This window comes from Lepidothrix coronata, unplaced genomic scaffold (assembly GCF_001604755.1).
Source record: "Lepidothrix coronata isolate B3197 unplaced genomic scaffold, Lepidothrix_coronata-1.0 Scaffold125, whole genome shotgun sequence".
NCBI classification, from domain to species: Eukaryota; Metazoa; Chordata; class Aves; order Passeriformes; family Pipridae; genus Lepidothrix; species Lepidothrix coronata.
In genome coordinates this window covers 2,090,992-2,111,987 of record NW_016690305.1, presented here as the reverse complement: position 1 = coordinate 2,111,987, position 20,996 = coordinate 2,090,992, and the positions used below count along the sequence as shown (strand labels likewise).

Sequence of the window (20,996 nt, the reverse complement as noted above, 5' to 3'; positions counted from 1 at the left end):
CCCGTGGGGTGCTTGGCTTCTGCAGGGGGCTGAGCAGAAGTGTGAAAAATGATGGGAGTAACTCCAGCAGAGCAGCTCTTTAGAAATTATTGCCAAAAAGTTGAAACAAAAGAGGAGAAAAAGGAGGAGGCCACACATTCAGCCTCTGCTGCTGAAAATTTAGAACAGCAAAACCAACAAAACCCCAAAACAAACGGGGAAAAAAATAAAAATCAAGACAGAGCCATTCTGCAGGGAGATCACACCAATGCTGTGATTCCTGAGGGCCCAGTCTCTGCACAGGGAAGTCAAGGGCCCACATTTGTACCTTCCCACCCTCCAACGTGCCCACAGCTGCCCTTTGGCCAGGCTGGGTCTGAAGCAAGTAATTACACAAACAATGCAACTCGAGCACTTCCCCAGCCACCTCTGCAGGTCCTTCAGTGCCCTACTTGCTCCGTGGTGTCAAGTTTGCTGGAAGCCACTGATGTAAAAAGGACTGAACAGATTTTATGTTGCATTTACACACTGTGTTCCCAGCACACCAGCAGGCAGGAGCATCTCAGGGGCCCCCCAAGAGCCCACTGCCAGCTGGGCCAGGGCCAGAGACCTGGAGCAGGGAGGGGATGCTGAGCCAGCCCAACTCGACTGCAAGGTGCACACTGGCCACTTAGATACTGTGTGAAAACAGCAAGCAGCTTCTGTGCTGCATTTATTACAGTAAGAGTTAGAATAAGGCCATTCCAGCTGATTGAAATTGGAGGAATTCAGTTATTTCTGGAGTGCTGGACCTTTGTTCTACTCATTTTGCAGAGGGAACTGCACTACGAGCAAGGGAGCTCCAAGGAGTGATGCTCCGAGGGCTTGTCAATCATGAGGGAATGGCTTGGAAAACTGGGCAAGTAAAAGTAGCTCTGGCCACAGCTCTGTGTGAACATACTCTTCTTGGTTTAGCATTTGGCTGCAAACCCCCTCCTTTCCTCAGGCCCCCTCTGCCTGTGTATCCTGTGCAACATCCAGTCTGGTCTGTTAGGAGGATCCCTTCCCTCTGGGTTCCTGCACCACCTTTGTGTGATGGTGTCTGAGGTGTTCAGATAAATTAGGTGATATGACTAATACCTGCCATCTGCTCTTTGTTACCTTCTCTCTCCTCTCCTCCTGAAGAGGAGTCAGCACTGAAGTGCTTGTTCTACTCGATCTATTTTAGGAGCGTGGGCTTTCAGCATCCATGTAGCACTGCTTTAAGCTAGAAAAGTTACATCAAAGAAGTAGACCATGCTCTGGCAGAGAAGACTGAGCATTAGGCCCCATTAAAGTCTCTGAATAGGCTCAGAAACAACTGTTTTCTGCAGAAATTATCTTCACTCCAGTGTGCCCAAGAAGCAGAACTCTTGCCCAGGTTTTACTCTAGGCCTCAGGCCACAGAGGAGCAGATAAGATCCAGGTCTTGGAAGGTATCCAACTGCTCTCAGTGGAGACCAAGTCAGCCAACACAGCCCAAAGCATCAGTAGGACACGTGCTGCAGCACTGGGATACCTGGTTTGAGGAGTGAGGAGCTCCTACCCAGTCACACCACCTTGGAATAGACCCCGGAGAACAGAAACGGTACCAATAACTGAGGGCAGGTCTCTGCCCACCTGACTGGGGTGAAACCTTCCAACTCATAGGGAATATAAAGCATTACTTACACCAACAGCTGCTCCCCATATGCTACAGTCAAGATAAAAACAAACTGGACAAACAAAGATGGGCTGGAAGGGAGAGAAGCCAATGGAGGATAATTTAATTTCACTGTATTTCTAGCAGGAGCTGTGTCAAACACAAAGCAAAAAAAAATCATCACAGTGTAGGAGGCTGAAAGATGGAGCAGTGAGGAGTCTCTGGCCCCATAAATGTTTAATTTGAGCAAAGCAGCAGATTAGTAGTAAGCACAGTTCTACTGCTGCTGCTGAACTGCACACTCCTGCTTTGATTTCTAAATGACACAGAGTGAAAACGTAAGTATAAATATAAAATAGGGGAAAAAGAGCAGGGAGGTTTTTATACCTGGCATTACAGATGCAACGTGCACGAGCCAGCAACCTGCCCATCCCTCCCTCCACTCCTGCACAGAGCAGCAGCACGAGGGTGAGCAGACTATGGAGCATTCCCAGACCTTGATTTCACAGCTTTGACAGTCCAGCACAGCACTGGGGATAACAGAGCTACTGCACCCCACGTGAGGGAACAGCAAGGGCTGCAGATCTCTGATGCTGCCTGCTAAGGAAACTGTGAAACTGGAGAACCACAGAACGAAGATGCACGTGGAAACACTGGAGAAATGGATCCCCAGAGCCCTGGGAGCAGAAAAAGGACCTGCCTGGAACTGTTCCTCTTGCAACATTGCCCCTAAAAGAAGGGCTGATTTTCTCTCTGTGCTGTTCCCCTTGCAAATAAAACCCATCAGTAAGGATCACTCTTTCCCCATCGTTTCCTTCAGTTATTCCCATCCCACTGTAAAGAGTAAGCTCAGAGGGGTTAAATGAATCTGTGAGGGAAGAAAAGTTGATAATTAGTGTTTCTTCCTGCCTAAAATGGAAGAAGAGTGAAAGAGAAATTAATGCATTCCATGACCTTTATGAGATTTCCATCTCCATTTTTCTTCCCTTTCCTGCTCTTTACATCCCTCAAACTGCCACCTGATCCCCATCATCTGCTTCTTTCCCCTCCACCTTCAGAGAGGAGCCTATTTCCTTTCTTTATATATATAAATATATAAATACACACTTCACTCTCTTTCCTGCTTCCATATCCACTTGCTGAAACTCATACAACTCCTCTGTTGTCTCCACCAGCATATCTAGTCTTCTTCCCAGCCTGCAATCCTAAAGTGTGGCTTCCCTAAAATCAAGCACAAAGGTTCAATTAGACACAGATTCTACCCCAGCAGCACAACTGTTTTATTGGAATTATGTCACTTATCCCAAAGCCAGCTCTCCCTGAGTACTGAATGGACAAGCATGGAATAAGAGCAGGAAAGCCCCTGGCCTAGCCTTCCTCACTCCCAGCAGAACCTCATCCAGCTGAACACCCTGGTAAATAGGAAATAGCACATGACAAGTGCTACAGAGCTCCTGAAATCTTGTCCAGCCTCTGGAAAACCTCCACACAACAAATGTAGGTCATCCATGAGTATAGGTTTTCTTTTTTAAAAGCATTAACAGATTTAAGAACACATACACCAGTATTCTCATGTTTTGCACTCTCCTCAAGGCTGGGAGTGCATTTGTGACTGTGACCATGAGATGCAATTCCAACAAGTAGTTTTCTTCTCTGAGTAGTAAAAAACAAAAAAAAAATTAAGAAGAAACAGAAACCCACAGCAAAGCCTCAATTAACCTACAAGGACACAACTACATGTTGCAAGTACAGACACAGCAGAAGCCTCTTTTTCACTGCAATTTGCTGCTGGGAACAAACTTGCAAAGCCAGGACAGCACCTTGGGCTCTTCCACGTACACCTGACACGTGAAGGCATCACCTCTCATAAAGCAGGACCTCAATTCTCCCTGCTGGCTGCTCTGAATTTTCAGCTTCCCAAAAGCTGATGTCCTGGCATTTCTCCTTGCAGAGCAGTGACCTTTGCAGGCCTCTGGAGAAAGAAGCCAAATCCAGCATTAAAAAGATACAGATTACAACAAAAATGCTGGTGTGCCCTGCTACTCAAATGACAGAAAACATTAAATATTTACACTGACACATTATGATATGATTCTACTGTAACTGCAATCTCCTGTGACACAACCATGCTATTTTTCCTGATGAAAAACCTCTCTCTTACTCTGAATATACAAGATAGATGGCAGTGAATAAGTGAAACGGCCCCATCTCTTATCAAACACTGGCTGGTGACCTCATACTCATCCCAAGGCTGCAGAAGGGAGAAATCTCCGAGGAAGCAGCTCATGGACAGACTCACAAAACACCTCCAGAAGACTCAGCCATAGCAATGCTTTGTGCCAGGGGGGTCTCTCCTTACCAGGGCCACAGTGATATGGTCACCCCCCAGACCAGGACCCTCTGCCTCAGAAGAAAGCACAGACACATTCAGTAGCTTCAGTCATTGCCATGCAAAACCTTCTGCAGCATTACAAGGGCAACCAGTGAAGCTTCCAGCCACCTCTAGAGCTGTATTTTACACCTTCTCACTGGAGAGCCAAAATTCTGTTCTTTCAGGACAGAACCAGCTGTAAATATTGGCTGGAAACATTTATTCCCACTGGGGACAGGCACCTGTCTGTAATTGCTGGCAGCAGTTGGGGGCCAGGGGAGTCTCTCTTGTGCCAAACAGCAGACAAAACAAACCAAACAAAAAAATGATGGCACCTTGCACATACAGCAACACCTGATCCCACAGGGCATCAGTGGGGCCACAGCATATGTGTTTAGGCTGAAGAAAATAGGCTGAAAATGAAAAAAAAATTTACAACAGCTCTACTAAACTTAACTATTAAAGCTGCTTAAAAGCAAAATGACTGAGGAGGTGCTCTGTCCTTTATGCTGCACATTGAAGGGTGAGGAAATGCCACCCAAGAGTACGTGACCAGAACACCAGAAGAGGATCACAGGCCTGCAGACCTGCATGGGCACAGTGGTCCAAGATTTTTCCATCAGTTTTACGACACCAATATAGTTCACTCCATAAATACAATCCCAGCTCACTAGAAATGCATTTCTGACTGAGCACAGTAAATAAAACATGCACCATGAACAGAAAACATAGGTTAATCAATGTTCTCTGTGTGTGTGAAGTTCAGCCACATCAATACAGACTGTCAGATATCTTTCCCCATTTTCTTCAACCAGAAAGTGTCCAGGAATTCAATTAAGTTTTTCATAAGAAATTCTTTACAGAGGCTGATCAATAAACTAGGGCCTGGGGGTAAAAAAAGACAATTATTGAAGTTCTACTGTGGTACAATATTTTCTACTCCTACCAGGTGTCTGTGCAAGCTGGGCTGCAAACCTGAAGGTCAAAGCTATGTGCTGACATGCCTTTGTTGACTGACACCAGGAAGACCAAGAAAATAGTAAAAGGAGCATCCAGAAAGGAGGCAGAAAGACAACTTGGTACGTTTTGTGAAGACTATACCAGGTTTCTGCAGGAGGAAAGTTCTGACTGGGATATAAATATGAACTAATCCCTGAGAAACTGCCCAGTTCATCTGCTCAGGACCTGCCAGCCATTCTGTAGGAAGCTAAAATGAATTTATAACCTGGTAAACTTAAGGCTAAAGGGATGGAGAGAAGTAGCAGGTGGCCATTGACATCAAGGTCTTTGCTATTGCAGCTTCAGTACATATTCTCTTGCTCCAGGCAGTCACTTGATTTCACACGATTCCCAGAAAGACCAAATTGTACTTCAGAGGTTGAACAAAGCTCAGGAAACATTTTCTCTCAAAAAACATCTTGGGAACATGAAGCAATCAGAATGATGTGGCTTTTTGCTTCTGCCAAGAGCCCAAGGTAACAAAGGTAATCAAGAGAAAGGCACAAAATAAGAGTCTGACTGTAGATGATCAGTGTCTAACACAGGTAGGATTTTTCTAGGTTGGATTTTGTGAATATAATCATCTGAGACAACATAAAGGACAATTTCCTTTGGCATATAAGAGCTCGCTGAGAAGAAAAGTACACTTAATGCTCCCTTTGCCTCCCCTTTGGGTTTGCCTTGTATCCTCCTCTGTGTCACAAACAGGTTGATCACACTTCTTCCTTCCCATGTGCTCCGTGGGGAGGCATCAGGCACAGGCTCATTGCTCTCAATAGTTCAAAAGCAAATGTGTTGAACAGATAATGCATCCCAGCTACACAGGGACATCTGTACTTTTATCTGACAACCATCAAAACTAACTCTGATGCTGAAAAATACAGACCAGGGAGAGCAAGAGAAGGGATCGTATTTTTACCCAAGTGTGAGAACAGTTCTCTTGCTCCAGACAGATCATCAGTTCAGAATGAGGGAACAGACAGTAAAAGTCTGTTCCCCAGGACTTGGAATACTTTCTGCAAGCCTAAACACATTGGTCCATCTTCTTGTGCTGCTGAGAGCATGACTGGTCATCCCAAAGATGGTTGAAGGGTAGGACAGGGAGCTGCTCAGGACTACTGCATTCAAAACGCACTTGGCAAAGGGAACAATGGAATGAGGTATGGTGGTTTCTGAAGCCAGGCTGCTGATAAAAGAATAAAGGTACAGCACTATCAGAAATTACTCCTGCAGATCAATCCTCCAGCACAATGCTGAGTTTGCTCCTTGCAAAGAAGAGAAGAGCAGAATCTCTTCCCTTTAGCAAAGAACTCATTTCTTCTAACAGGTAGTTTATTGATTGTTGCCTTGGACTAGAAGGCTAACAGCCAAAAATATAATGGTAACTGGTCGTGCTACTGGGCAAACAGCCTTCACACATGCAGCTGCACATGGGACTGTTGTGTAATACCACAACACCCTTCCACTCCTCCCAGTTGTCTTGTTGCACTTCAAAAAGAGACCAGAAATTCTGCTTACTGGTAATTCCCAGTAAACCACCACAGGGTGTTGCAGTGGGAAAGTTAAAGATCCCTTTCACACAAGCCCTCCTTGCAACCTCCTGGTCCCTGAATATGCTGCTCAGAAGTGTTACTCCTACTGCAGTGTCACAATTAGATATCTCAAGACAGGACAAGAGGAAAACATAATATCCTTGAGAAAGAAGGTGGAAAAGGTACACTAACCAAGTAGTTGATGTCACTCCTCCAAACTTCAGCCAGACAGTGGAAGGGGTTTACCAGAGCTGCTGTGCTGTCTGTGCTCCAGCACAGGGGAAGCAAAGCCATGGGGTGAGGGCAGGCCTCCTGTGCAGCCAGTGCAGCACAGTTTGGTGGTACTGGGCTGGGGAGAAACGGCTCCTGATGGCTCAAGTGTTACCCTTGAGAGCAAAGAAGCCTCTCCTGACAAACATGCAGGTCAAGGACAATCCCATATTCCTTTGACCTGCACATCAAATATTCACAGTTTGCCCCCTCCCCTCCTTTTTTAAAATGAAAAATCATTCCTAATCCACTTACATGCAACATCAGTCTGTTTGCACTGGTTACTGCTACTCACCCTTCTTCTTTTCCAACTTCTGGTCCTCTCCCCTCTCACCAGCAAGACAGAGCTGACACGTCCCTCACCCCTTCTTCCTCTCGTTGAAACCTTATTTCCACTGCTCTAATAGTTCTTGACTTAACTGGGACAAGGAAAATTATTCTGGGCTTCTCTGTCCTAGCAGTTAGTCTATTCTGTATTAACCATCCAGAGCACTGCAAAATCATACTGAAGCCCCAGGCAACCATCCTAACGCTTCCTTAATTCATGCTTTAATCAAATTGCCCATTTTTACTGGACATGTCTATAGCCATATATATATATATATGTGAACTTTTTGTATGAAAATCCTTCAGTGAAAATAAAATTCAGAAAAGCTCATTTAACAGTATTTGTTCCAAGAAATCCAAATAAGCTACATTTCTGTCTAACCCTAAAACAGACTTATTTCTTAGGCAAGATAGTTTTCTTCCCCTCATTCTTCTAAGAAATATGCAGAAACATTTATGATACTCAAGAAGAGAACCCTTAGTAAATATCACACACTAATAAAATGCAGAATTGTCTCCACAAGTTTAGGCATGGAGATGAAAAGCCTGGCTTTCAAAAGCTGGCTACACAAACACTCCCTCAGCCTGTTTTAACCTAAACTATCACACCCAGCCACCAAAACCAAAGGGGACGAATTTTTACACTCATCTCAAACTCTGACCTTGCCTTTGTATTATCTGATGTCCAATATAAATACCACTGCACCATTAAATTTTTTAAGGGATGCAAAGTGTTTCTGTACTGTGAGAAAGCAAATCCCTCGCATTTTTCAGGGGGCACTTCCCAGAGATTGGTCATCATTTTAACTGCAAGAGACAGCACGCTACATGAATGTACTAGGAATTTGTAGAGGAGAAGCACATCCAGAAAAGCCTTTGCTTTGTGTCACAACACCCGTTTTGAAACTCTTCTATCAGCCAAAAATCAGGGCTGGTTTCGATTTCCTGGAGTCTATGCCTGAAACAACCAACCACTATTCAAGTTCACCACCAAGTTATGCTGCCCAGGTTCTCAGTGTAAAATACTCCCCCATCCACGAGCAAGGAGTGAAACACCAGCTCATTTTGCAGCCTCCTCTTTGCCCATCCTGACTCTGGAAACACAGAGTTGGCTGAGGGCTGGTATCAGCACAGGGCAGAGCAAATAAAGACACCAGTGTAATCACCTTGAAGATAAGTCAGCCAGTGCAAGCACAGCTGTCTAGGAAATAGAAGCAGAGAAGCAGGAATGCACCAAGTAGGGGTTTTGTCAGACCTGGCATTACCTGGGCTGAGATACAGTACCCTCTGCTATTGCTGCAACATTTGGTCATGCAAACATTCGGTTTTCACCTTCTTACCTGCCCTCTGGGGAGAGAACACAATCCATTCAAGAGCACACAGCTCAGCTCTTCAAATATAACAGGAAAAATACAAAGTAGCAGCACACACACTGTTAGGGTTTGGGTGGTAAACTATGAGTAAACTGGGAGTAAACTCAGTTTTTCCTTCTTAAGTGACAGCTGCAATGGACAATGCAAGAATAAGGAATGATAGGACAAGGCAGAACAGTGTTAAACTAGAGGAGGAAAGATTTAGAGTAAATACTGGGAAGGAATCCTTCCTTATGAGGGTGGTAAGGCCTTGGCAGAGGTTGCCCGGAGAAGCTGTGGCTGCCCCATCCCTGGAAGTGTCCAAGGTCAGGTTGGACGGGGCTTGGAGCAACCTGGGCTAGTGGAAGGTGTCCCTGCCCATGGCAGGGGGTGGAATGAGATGGGCTTTAAGGTCCCTTCCAACCCAAACCATTCTGTGACTCTATGAAACCCTCCAGGTTATTGTAAGCCTTTTTTTTAATGGATATATATCACTGCCAGGGGTGTGCCCAAGCCCCCAGTGCCCCTGATTTCAGCCAGCCCTGCTCAGATCCAGCCCAGTTGATGTTCTGGCGGTGCCAAGGGAAGGGCAGGACACAGCTCACCCAAGGCATGGCACCCACTCGGAGCCACCACCCCAAAACCTCTGTGACAAAGTGCTCTAAAGGTGGAACAAAAACTTGGAGGTGGATGAAATAGCAGCTGAGATTGCCTGCACTTGCCTTCACAGGCTGGGACTTTCACTGGAGTGCATTAATAACGATTTTAGAAAGACCAATATCGACTTCATTTATTTTTACAAAGCCTCTCTCTGCCCCCATCTTCACTGACTACAAGTGTCAGAGAAAGGTCAAAACAGCTTAATTTTCTTCTGCACTGGACAAAAAGGCATGAAGAACAGGCAGTAAATTTAGCTTATTTCATTTACACTCTGGCTTAAGGAAGGAGAGAAGGAATTTATTATCATCGAATTGACCCCAGCATAACCTGGCTGCTTTTATCAAGGTTGTGTAAATTAAAAAGAGAAAACCAGAGATTAAACTTGAGATTAAAAAAGATGCATCAACTCAGAGTGGTTAGATTTCAAGGAAAAATAAATTGTGTCAACAGACATCAGAACACAGAACTGAGCAGCTTTCCAAACACAGCTATTCGAAATAACAGGCTCAGGCACCAGAGAAAGGAGACCAAGTCAAGTGGTAAATGAATTAAGTATAAGTTGACTGTGATCCTTTATCAGTAAAATTAAACTTCTCCTTTACTTGGGAGCACTGAGTAAATGTTATTTTAATAGAGATGTAAGTCTGTTTCAAGATGGCAAGTGCAATGTGCTTGAGAAACAATATCTTAATTGATAAGGCAACATGTAGAGAGGCAATGCCACCTGGCAAAGCTACAGTTAACTGATTGCTGCACCCATATCATACCAATCAGTATCTAAAAGTTATACATGATCAGAACTTAATCAAACACAATATTTAAATGTAGGAAAAAATACACCATGTGAAAATATAACTGGTTTACTCTGCCAGCTGGAAAAACCACCACAGGAATCTGAAGCGATACCTCCTTTTCCCCCCAGTGTGGATTTTACAATTTATTCCCTTAACTAAATGTCAGCTCTGCTTAGCAAAAATTATTTTCTTAATAGCAGATCTTAATACAAGAAAAACATGCAGTGGCTTTTAGTCTGGACACTTACTCTCTAACAAAACTGGACTGCAGGTTCCTCCTGGCACAGTAAGGTCCCAGAGAAGGAATTCCTGAAGTTTTGTTCATCACAAGTTAATTACAGTGCAGTGGGTGAAGAGCTCACCTCAGGCTGATGCTGATTGTACACTGTGCCATTAAGTGGATCCTATCAGGCCACAGTGGTAATATGTCACATCCAGATGAAGCAAAACAAATGGTTCCCAACACAGCAACTGAAACATCCCAAAATGCCCACATATATCCAGCAGCCAAGCTGTCAAATCCACTGCTGGAACACTGGATATAAATTCAATGTGGGGATGAATCTGATGGATCTTCCCCCAGGAATTTGGGCCTCAGGCTGCTCACACTGCCTGTACCACAGCTGAGTTGCATCTACTGGGCTTTCAGTTCATACCATGGAACCCTCAGTAACTCCAGGAAAGAGAGAACCTCAGGATTACCTGGACTTCAAGTGTCTCTAGAGGTGGCTGGGAGAGTTTCCCTTGGCAGAAAGGGATAAGCAAAGCCCTGAAGACAGTACCAGTAAAAGCAAAGGTGTAATTAAAAGTTGGTGCAGTTCTGCCCCACAGCTCTAGTCTCCAGTGGCCTGGTCAGCTCCCCCAAAATGGTCCCAGAAACCCAGCACTTGAAGTGTTCCCTGTCCCAGAGAAAATAAGGATGGCAACCGATTCTGGGTGGGCAGCACCATTCAGTTTGTGAGTCTTTGCCCAAGGTTCAAACTGTCCATATTTGGTCCAGATTCAGGTTAAATTGATGGCACATTTTTCACCTAATGAGATGAGAATTTTATCCAGAAACACTGAGACATTTTCAAATCCCATAAGGCCACAAGTGACAACATATCAGGGGCAGACAAGCAAGGGAAAGAAGCCACCAGGGACATCTACACCTATCCAGGGTCTTCCATACAGGACAGAAGACTGATTCAGTCTAATCCACATAAAAAATGGACACAAATGCAGACTGTGGGCAAAACCAAGTGGTTATCCAAAACTGGAATGCATGCACACTGGAAGCCAGTCCTATGGTATGTGGGTGGGTCAGTGGATAACGTGCCTTATTCCCTCCCTAGCAGAGCTTCCCAGTGAGCACAAACTCTTGAAGCTCCCTGTCCCCTCATGGAAGCTTCAGATCTGCTCAAGGAGACACCACCATACCATCATGTGTTGCCCAGAGAGGCTGTGGCTGCCCCATCCCTGGAAGTGTTCAAAGCCAGGCTGGATGGGGCTGGGAGCAACCTGGTCTAATGAGTGGCATCCCTGCTCATGGCAGGGGGTTGGAACTGGATGAGCTTTAAGGTCCCTTCCAATCCAAACTATGATCATTCCTGAGCCACCCCCAGCTGCAGCAGCTGCCGGGGCACAGGGCTCTGAGCCCTGCCTGCAGCACCCAGCTGTGCTGACAGCCAGCCCAGCAGGAAGGAACTGCTGAGAGCAGCAGCTCCTGCCAGCCCTGGGCAGTTTGTGCTCCGGAGCTCCCTCGGGACCCGGGCAGGCACCTCCTGCCCTGCCCTGCCCTGCCCTGCAGGGGGGATGCAGCCGGAGCAGGCACCAGACCCAGCTCGCAGGGCCATCTGGCAAACCACAATGCTGCCTCTGATCACGAGCCAAGAATCAGAATCAACTGTTTTACTGGAAATATCTCCAAATATTTGCCAGCTCCCACTGAAAATCCACGCTGGAACAAGGCTGGAACAGCTCCTGGCTCCGAGGCAGGTGCCTCTCTCCAGCTGCACACCGTGAGAAGCCCCTGTGCTGACAAAATCTGCTGGGCTGTGATAGCAGCTACGAAAACAGCGAGTAAACAACACACAAGAAACAGGCACAAGCACTCGGAGCAGTATCAGGAATACCAGCACTGCCTGATATTTACTTAGTGACTCACAGAGAGGAGGATCCACCCCTTCAGGCTTATGAGAACAGGTAACAGAAGAGCCTATGAAGTCACTGGGAGCTCAGCTCCTCCTGACCTCGGAGAACAAAGAAGCCTTATAGCAGCAAAAAATATCCTCTTTTCACTCTTCCCTTCTCTCTCTCTCTCTCCACCCTGCTGCCCAATCTTTCTCCACAGATTAAAGTGGCACCTTTCACAGGCTGGGAAAGCAGAAGAAAGAGGAAGAGAGCAAAAGGAAGAGGAGATATTTCTGTTCATCCACACAACAGAAAAACACAAACTCTACCAGAATAAATATTTCCAGGTGAGATTCCCTAGTTTTCCAGATTCTTTAGGCCAGAGGTTCACTGATAACATCTGAAGAGGACACTTGGAAAACAACAGTCAATATAAGAGAGCATTTTAGAACTTGCTAACACCTTTTACTTTGGGGCTTTCGGTTTTCCATCCTTTTATGCCGAGCTGTGCAGATTATACCAGAAACCAAAGAGCACCAGTGATTGTGAACAGTATTTCCCTCTCCAGCCACAAGCTGTTTCTTTCTCATGTAGTAAAGTCCTCTAACACTGCATCTCCTCACCCCTCTGTCAAGTCCTACACTCCTGAGAGGCTCTCAGTGCTACCAAATATACAGATATTTAAGAAACTCACATAACTAGTGAGACACAGCTGCAAATCTGCAAAACCACGGGAAAAAAGTTCAGGCTGAATTTCTGCCAGGCCTTTTTCCTCACCCAGAAAAGCATTTATGCACAAAAGGCCTGTGACACCAATGCTGAACATTTTAGGGCAATTCCTGTGCAGACAGAATGACAACTGACAGCCACCCACATTTCACCACTTACTCTCCACTATTATCTCTGAGTCTACAGCTACTACTTGGTTCATACCAAAACACAGAAAAAATAGCTATCAATAAAGTAACCAACAGAAAAGCAAATTTATTAGCCTAATTACAACATCAGAATTAAAACTGCTAAGCAGGCAAACTTAGGCTTACACGGCTTCCTTTTATACATTATTTATTAAAGTGAGAGTAAAGTCTAAACCAAGATATTTTAAACCTTAACTGTCTCAGAAACCCTGGTTTTATTTCAATGTTGAGCAGAGGACTTACGTAACATTTCCCATTTTGATTTCTGTTATTAAAGGATTTTAAAACAAAACTGCACGGTCACTGCCTACAGCCCTAAGGGGCTGAGTACAAAAATAACATAAAAGATACCACAACCTCTACAAAATACAATTTTGATTTAATTTCATCCAAGCATTATGTTCCTTACTTTGGGGAAATTACTTTATCATCTTTGATAACAAGCACTCTTCTTCAGCTCTTCTGAACACTGAAAACATCATCTGAGGTACAACTGGAACGGCACTTGAAAATGCCTTGTGTAATTTAATACATTCACCAAACTAAACTAGAGTTTGCCTTACAAACTTAACTTTCTCATCCAGCAAATAAAGCACCTGCATTTTCTCCACTCACCAAAAAAATACCCATGTTCCCAATGGCTCACCTCTTTCACTAAGCACTCCAGCTTTCTCAAGGGTTTCCAAATTAACAGTAATAATAATTCACTGCTATGGTGGAAAATATTCCCTACTTCCTCCATACTTCTCCCAGTAATAAAATACATCTTTTCACAAGCACATTTCCATGGGCTGTGCCAGCCCAGAGAGGCAGTGTCAGGCTAAGCTGAAATGAGGATGGATCTGTCTTTGGAATACTGATGGTCAAGGTCCAAGACATCACACAGCTCATCTGTCACACAGAAAACCTACTCACCTTCAAGACGTGTTATTTTCCTGGAGAAAAGTGTGAGTAGGCTCATTTTGGAAGATGTAATGGTCCATCAGTTTTTGTCCTTAAGTCTCTTTGCTCTTCCTCCCCAACTGGTGCTCTGGAGATATAAAAAGAACATCAATTTAAACTATGGCTCAGATAAACATTAGATTTTTCCTGCTTTTTACCAGGCCCACTGAAAGGTCACCTGAAACCCATCTGATGGGTCCAGCCACTGAATTACTGTTGTCTTATCTCAGAGAAGGCTGTAAGGAATTATTTCCTGCTACCCTCACAGCTTATACATCTGCCATCTATATTACAGCAGCATATTGAGAATTCATCCTAAAGGTTGGGAATGGGCAGGGGACTTAATAAAAGTCATACTGGTGCCAGAACTGAGAATTACACTGTGCTATCAGAAGTCCCTTTTCACCTTGCCTGCTACATTTGACATACTGACATATTAACTACACTTAGGTTTATCTCAAAAGCCCAAACATGAACTTCTTGCTGAATTTTGCCTTGATGATTGATTACCTTCCTTAACCTCAGAGACAATTGGTTCCAACTGTGCAGCACAGCCAGGGCACTTCTTAGCCTGCCTGGGATTAGGAAGAGTTTGATATAAATTTGGGAAAAAAAAAAAAAGGCAAAGCAAAAGCACTGGGAGTGTGTAAGAGCAAATGCCAGATTAGAAGCAATTTCCCTGGCAGTCCCATTTTGCAGCCAAAATAATTAGATCACTAGCAAGAAACATCCCAAGTAGATCAGTGGTGCGTTACGAGATTAACCAAGGTCATGTTCTCTTACATCTGGCTTTTTAAAAAGATTCCTCCCCAGAAAACTTAACCCTAGGGCTCCATCCAAATTAAGAATTCACTGTTGATGTACATCAATACAAACCAAATCAAAGCATTCCATAGCCTGTCAAGTGCTGACTGCCCAAGGAAAAGCCACATGTCTTCTAAGCGAGGGAAATCTGCATTTGAGAGCCACCTAGACTCTGTGACTGCTGCTGCTGGGTGTTCAGAGATAACTGCCAACTCATTAAAATCCAGCATTAAAAGTTTATTAAATATGCAAACATTAATGGAATTGGACTAGCAGCTACTCGGGCAGATAAAATTTCAACCCAGCACATCCCGCAGTTCCCGTTATCAATGCTGCGTCCTTTTGGAAGCCTCTGTGAAAGAGTCACAAAGCTGCTCAAGGCTCCAACTCCTTCAGATTACTCAGGTCACACTCTCAAGGTCCTCACTAGCCAGGAAAAGACACCTCCTTCCCAATAATTACAGCTTGGTATTATTAATTACTGTCCATTTCCACTTTCACACACTTCACTGCTTGAGATGCAAAGTGTCCCCAAGAACCTTTTCCCCCTTCAGGAATATCCACAGGGCAAGTCTTACAACCCTTTGCAGGCTCACAGGCATGGAGGTCTTGCATATATCCCAAACTCAGTCCATTCAATTTGCTGTTAGAATTTGAAAGAACTACAAAAAGAGGAGTAGAGTGTCAAACAGACAATACACATTAAAGTGCTTAAAGGCACCTCTCTTGAACTGTCAGGTAACTTCACACATGCACAGTGTGTGTGTAGAGCTCTGCTTGGAGCTCCCTCTCACAGCTCTCTCCAAACAAGTGTCAGAGTCCTCCCTGCAAGCAGCAATCTCAGTACATTTTGCCCCACAAAGTGCAGTTTCATTCCTGGATGACTCTGCAAAGTCCCTGGGCTTGGTGAGTGTCTCAACAAACCTCCAGGTTTTTGCAGTAGAGTGACATCAGACTTGGAAGTGTTCTTCACTAATGCTATCAGCATAATCTGAGCTAGCCTGGGGAAAGGAGGACAAGGAACATCTCTCATCACACAGATCATAAACAAGCTCCTAAGAGTCTCTAATGTACCTCCAAGTCACTCTGGCAATAGCCTTGCTCTCTTAGTAGTAGCTTCAAAGAATGACTGGATGATTTAATCCTCCAGTTATGGGGGGGGGAAGAGAAAGTCCTCTCTCAACCTACAAGTGTGGTCTAGCACCTCTGTCCTGGAGATGTGAGGTTTCAGCAAAAAGATTGAAATGAAATCTTAGGGAGCAACTTGGAAATAGCATGACTTAGCAGGGAAGAAGGGAAATGAAGGAGTATGAAGTCCTGTCACCTCCAAAGAAAACACCGAGCTCCTTGAGCACAACGAGGCTGAGCAGGTTCTTTATTACCACCTTTCCTGGTACACACTGGAGAAGAGAGGGCTCTTGTAATTGCCAAGAACTTCCCAGCACCAGCCCACGAGACACAACACAAGCCTGAAGTTAGGATTTTCTTTCAGTCCTGCAACCATATGGATCTCTCAAAATAGAAGGTTCAAGGATGCCTTGGCCAGGAGGGAATCAACAAAATCCCCCGTCAATCATCTGATGCAACACCAGGTGTCACGTGTGGTAAACCCTTGAGCAGCCTGCAGTCTGAGGTCAGACATACAACAGCCTCCCACTCCACGAACCAGGATGCCTGGGTTCAGATTTACACTTTTTGTAAGAGAACCGATACTTCCTGTTGGAAAAGAAGGCAGAGAGACTTCACAGCAATCTGGGTTCTGAAGATGGCACTGACCAAATCTCACACCTGGATTCTGGGGAATGACCTTTGCTGCATCAGGGTGTTCAGAACCCCAGGAAAGCAGCCAGCTCACAGTGCTGGTCCCCAGGCCAGCTATTCCCTAACAAAGCAAAGGAAAACCCAGACAAATCCTTTCGTCTCTTAAGACACGTCAGGACGACTTTCTGTTGCAGGCTGTATATTCTGGCCCCAGGCACAGGGGGAAAAGTGACTGTGCAAACATTCCCTAAGGCTCCAAGTGCTAGAAGGCTTCTATCCAGGTCTGCCCTCAGTGGCCAGCCTACTGAGCTCCTCAACTTGACTGCACTAAACAGAGCCTATCAACAGCTTGGATCATCTCTCCCCAGAGAGCTCCTGCCCCCAGGAACAGGTAATGGATGACTGAACACAAAAATAATACCTGTATCTTACAGCCAGCACCTTTCTCTGCCCATCAGGCTGCAGGAGGAGGCTCTAGCCAGGAGAACACCCCAAATCAGTGAAGCAGCACCAGCATTTCCTCCCCCTAGAGACAGGAAAGTACATCCAGACCACAGGACATTGCACCTCGAGGAATATAAATAGCCCATTAAAGGAGTGCTCTGTTTCTAAGGGAACCAGGAAGGTCACAGTACTCTGTGTCAGGTGTATGACACACTGACTGCACCCAGGAAAAGAGGAGTCCTTCCAGCAATCCTATTGCTAAGGCAACATTTAAACACGCTCATTCCCAAAGGAGTGTCCTGATGCCACTGAGCAACATGGTGAACTTCAGGTTGTTACAAGGAAAAACAGGTAGAAAACAAATGATTCTATGAAAACTAAGGCATCCCTGAGGCCCAGACACCACCAGCAAGAGACCCCAGCACCGTTTCCTCCACCAGCACTGAGGGGCTGGGCTGGGGTCTGGCTTCCCCAGAATCCACCAGCACTGGATACACAGCATGAGTGGGAAACTCCTCCTTGAGGGATACCTGAGCAGTGCAGAAACAGGGAAGGATAAAATGGAGAGGAAATTCCATCCCCTTTAGCACTGAGCCATCCTGCCACAGACCAAAGGCCACAACTGTAGTGGCCACAGCACCAGGCACCCTCCAGGAGAGTGACAGTGCATCCTGACAAGACAGGCTGGCACTGTGATCCGGAGATGTGGATGCTGGGGATGTTGACCTTTATCCAGGAGTCACAGGGCAAATCTGTTGAGCTAAGATAGGAGCAGCCACAACTTACAAGTCTCTGAAATGTGCACAAGGTGTTTCCTGGCAACAATAACAAACTAAGAGAGCAAAATGAAGGTTTTCTCAGCAGTTAGCTGTTGGGTAACCTCACTAACACCCCCTTGGGATCCCCTCTGACAGAACCACCACCACCAGCTGACCCAGCACAGTGACACCAAAGCTGACTCTGCTCAGCTGCAAGGCTGAATGCCCTGACCACCTTCTCCCCGAGGGAACCCCAAAAATAGCTTTGCTAACTCAAGGCAGCCTATGCCTGAATAAACCACAGGCAGGGGCCTCTGTTCACAGCTCCCACCACAGCAGTTCCCTTGCCCTGTAGATGGATGCAGGGAGAAATGTAGGCCACACATGTAGAGAAAAAGAGTTATCCAGAGTTCAAAGATGCCAGAGATCCCATTGTCAGAGTCAGGAAGTGAATGCCCATTAAAACAGCCTGCAAGTGCTGGGGTACAGCTCAACACGAGCCAAAAGGAAAAACACTTAATCAGAAAGTGAAAAAGTTGTGGTGTTTATCCCAACTAAATTGCCTGATGAATCATTAAAGAAGAATCTTTGTGATGTAACTATTCAGACTTAGACAAAGAACTCTTGTAATTAGCCCTCAAGTAATCCTCTGGCCACCATCTGGAGCTCAGCCTAAATCTTGACCTCAGTCACACCAAGCAGCCACACATCTGTGACACACACCTGAAAGTGAGTCACACCATAACACAGCACTCACAAAGCAGAAAAATTACAGGAATGCTAAAAACTTGAGCCACTTTTTCCTCTACAGGTTCTTCAATTCACACCCATCACACTTAAGGAAACGGTTTCAAAGATAAGAAGTTAAAAACAGGATTCATCAACCCAATCCTGAATCGAAAACAAAAGGTTTCTTCCATCGAAACCTCAGTTTATAGCAAAGTTGACACATGACATACCCAACCTTCTTCCAGTGACACAGGAGAAAAATCTTCCCAGAACCAGATTCTGACAGGAAAAAGACGACTTCAAGATATAAAATAACTCATCCCCCCACATAAAAAACAGCTCAAAATATTTTTACTACTAAAGGATGCAGAAATTCCTTTGCCTAAAGCACTATAGATTACTTTTTGTTTGTTTGTTTGTTACCAATCTTCTGATTAGTTTGAAATTCCTGTTCCCTACAAGCAAATAATAAAGTCTATAAGATGCCTCCCATGCACAAAGCCTCTTAGCTGGAAAAAAGAAAGTTTTTTTGAATATATGGCTCTGTGTTGCTCCCCCACAGCAAAGCAGTCAAAAATGCTACACACCACATCCTGAACAAAATTTATCTTCTCAGTTCCAGAGGGATTCTATTTGCAATGAAGTTCAGTGAGCAGATTTCAGACCTTTGCAAGAAAGCTTACAGCAGCAAGGAGAGAGGGATGGAGCACGCTGGAAACGCTGAAACAGTTATGCTTAGTTCATATCTGAAAGCAAATCTCTGCAAGAACGAGAAATGTTTATTTTTTCAGGGGATCACGTGTCCATAAGGCACAAAGAGCCTTCTGTGGTGGGAGGCACAGTCCCAGAGCCGAGACCTCCTGCCAGCTGGGCTCCTGGCACACACCACTCCTGCCAGCCAGAGGCACCAGCATGAATAAGGGCAAGATTAGAAAGGACCACCAGGCTTGGCACCGACAATGAGACCCCAAATTCTAGTTATTTCACTACAGAGAGACAGACAAGGACTGTCCCCATGGCCAGGTACAAACGTGGTTATCCATTCACATCATCCAGCAGAGACTCCCAACCCTGGGAGCCTCTTCTGGGACCATTCCCCACATCCAGACTGGCTCTAGTTCGGTAGAGGGTGATGTTAAGTGTTTATATTTGCCACAATACCTTTCTCCTGGCTGCAATTTCAGCAAGGATTACCCAAGACCAAAGTCCTACACAGCAAGTCAATATTTAACTGGAGCGCTGCACTGCTGAGACCCACCTGGAATATTGGATACAGGAGCTTATTAAAGCTTACACTGTCATTTCTACCAAAAAAAATTATAAAAGCAAGTTATCTTCTCCATCACAAGTTATGAAGGTAAATTCTATGGAGACAGCAGTTAGATTCAGCTTTAATAATTCTAATAAGGGACCTAAAAGAAAATATTTCCATGAAATGAGCCTAAACAATGGCACTTGTAAACTGCAGAGCAGATTCAAGGCAGGGTCAGGAGCCCCACTGCAAAAAGCATTTAAAAGTAAACCACACCAAGGTCTGGAAATTCAGCACTTGCTCCAGAAGCAGTATTTTAACACTGCAATTAAGTCATCAAACTATGTCACAAAGGCTTATATAAAACCCTTGAACACTACCAGGAGAAGCATTTATTCTCCACAAAATACCTGAGTAAAATCTGTGAGCTGCTGTACCAACACAGACTTTAAAATAACACAATAAACAGTGATTTTTTTTCAGTTAATTGTTCTTAGCCTTGGTGAAGGTGGCCAAATTGTTTATATTCAACAAACATTCTCTGCATGCATCTGATGTAATTTTTGCCAGTAGTCCCATCTTTTATCATCCTTTTGGACAGAGATCTTTCTGATGTGAGAAACAGCTGTTAAAATACAGTTCAGACCAAAACCGAGCAACTGAGAGTAATTTCTTGTTTCCTACATCTGTTTCAATTCTTCATCCACCTGTTCTCTGTGTCTAAATGTGATTTCTTTATTTATTGTTACCGCTCACATCTCTACATCTCTCAAATACTGTTTTTGTTCTCTAAACACGAGCATCTGTTTTAGCAGTGATTCCAGTAGAGTTATTGGTGATCACCACCACAGGTAAAATGATAAAAATTCTCCAGTTCTACATTTCTAACGCTTCAAAGGTACCAGTTTGGTCACCACCCAAAGGTGATTTTTTTTCAGGAAACAAAAGAGAAGTATTTCTACAGTGAAAAAGTGGAGGGAGGGGGCTGAGGGTATGGGCCACTTCAGGAAATAGGGAGATAGACAGCAGTGCACAGCTCTCATCCAAAAAACTCCGAAATAAAACAACAAAGTAACATCACCAAAGAGCCAAACCACAAACACCAGGCCTGTCCAGGGAAGTGCAGCCTCAGGGAACACTTTCAGGAGCAGCTTAAGTGATTTTGATCCCTGAACTGCCTGATGGGCAGACGTGCTGGATGCACCAGCCCAGGAACAGACACAGCTCCACGGATTCCATTTCCATGTGGTGCTAATTGGGAGGTGAATCCAGCCCACCACACAACCACTTACTCCTGTCCATGAGAACTAAGGAAAATAGACAAGCAGAGGGC

The 20,996-nt window shown here is 44.8% G+C and overlaps 1 protein-coding gene across 4 annotated transcripts in view; it reads right to left on the bottom strand.

The window, feature by feature from the left end:
* The window catches only part of MAP3K13 (mitogen-activated protein kinase kinase kinase 13), a 73,382-nt gene that overhangs the window by 49,199 nt on the left and 3,187 nt on the right, over positions 1 to 20,996 (bottom strand). For 3 of the 4 annotated variants that reach the window (XM_017826303.1, XM_017826299.1, XM_017826301.1), the window contains exon 2: positions 13,889 to 14,003. The gene's annotated coding sequence lies outside the window, so the exon portion shown is untranslated. Of the gene's footprint in view, positions 1 to 13,888; positions 14,004 to 18,998; positions 19,101 to 20,996 lie in introns of those variants that run through there. The other variant, XM_017826300.1, reaches the window with a different exon arrangement.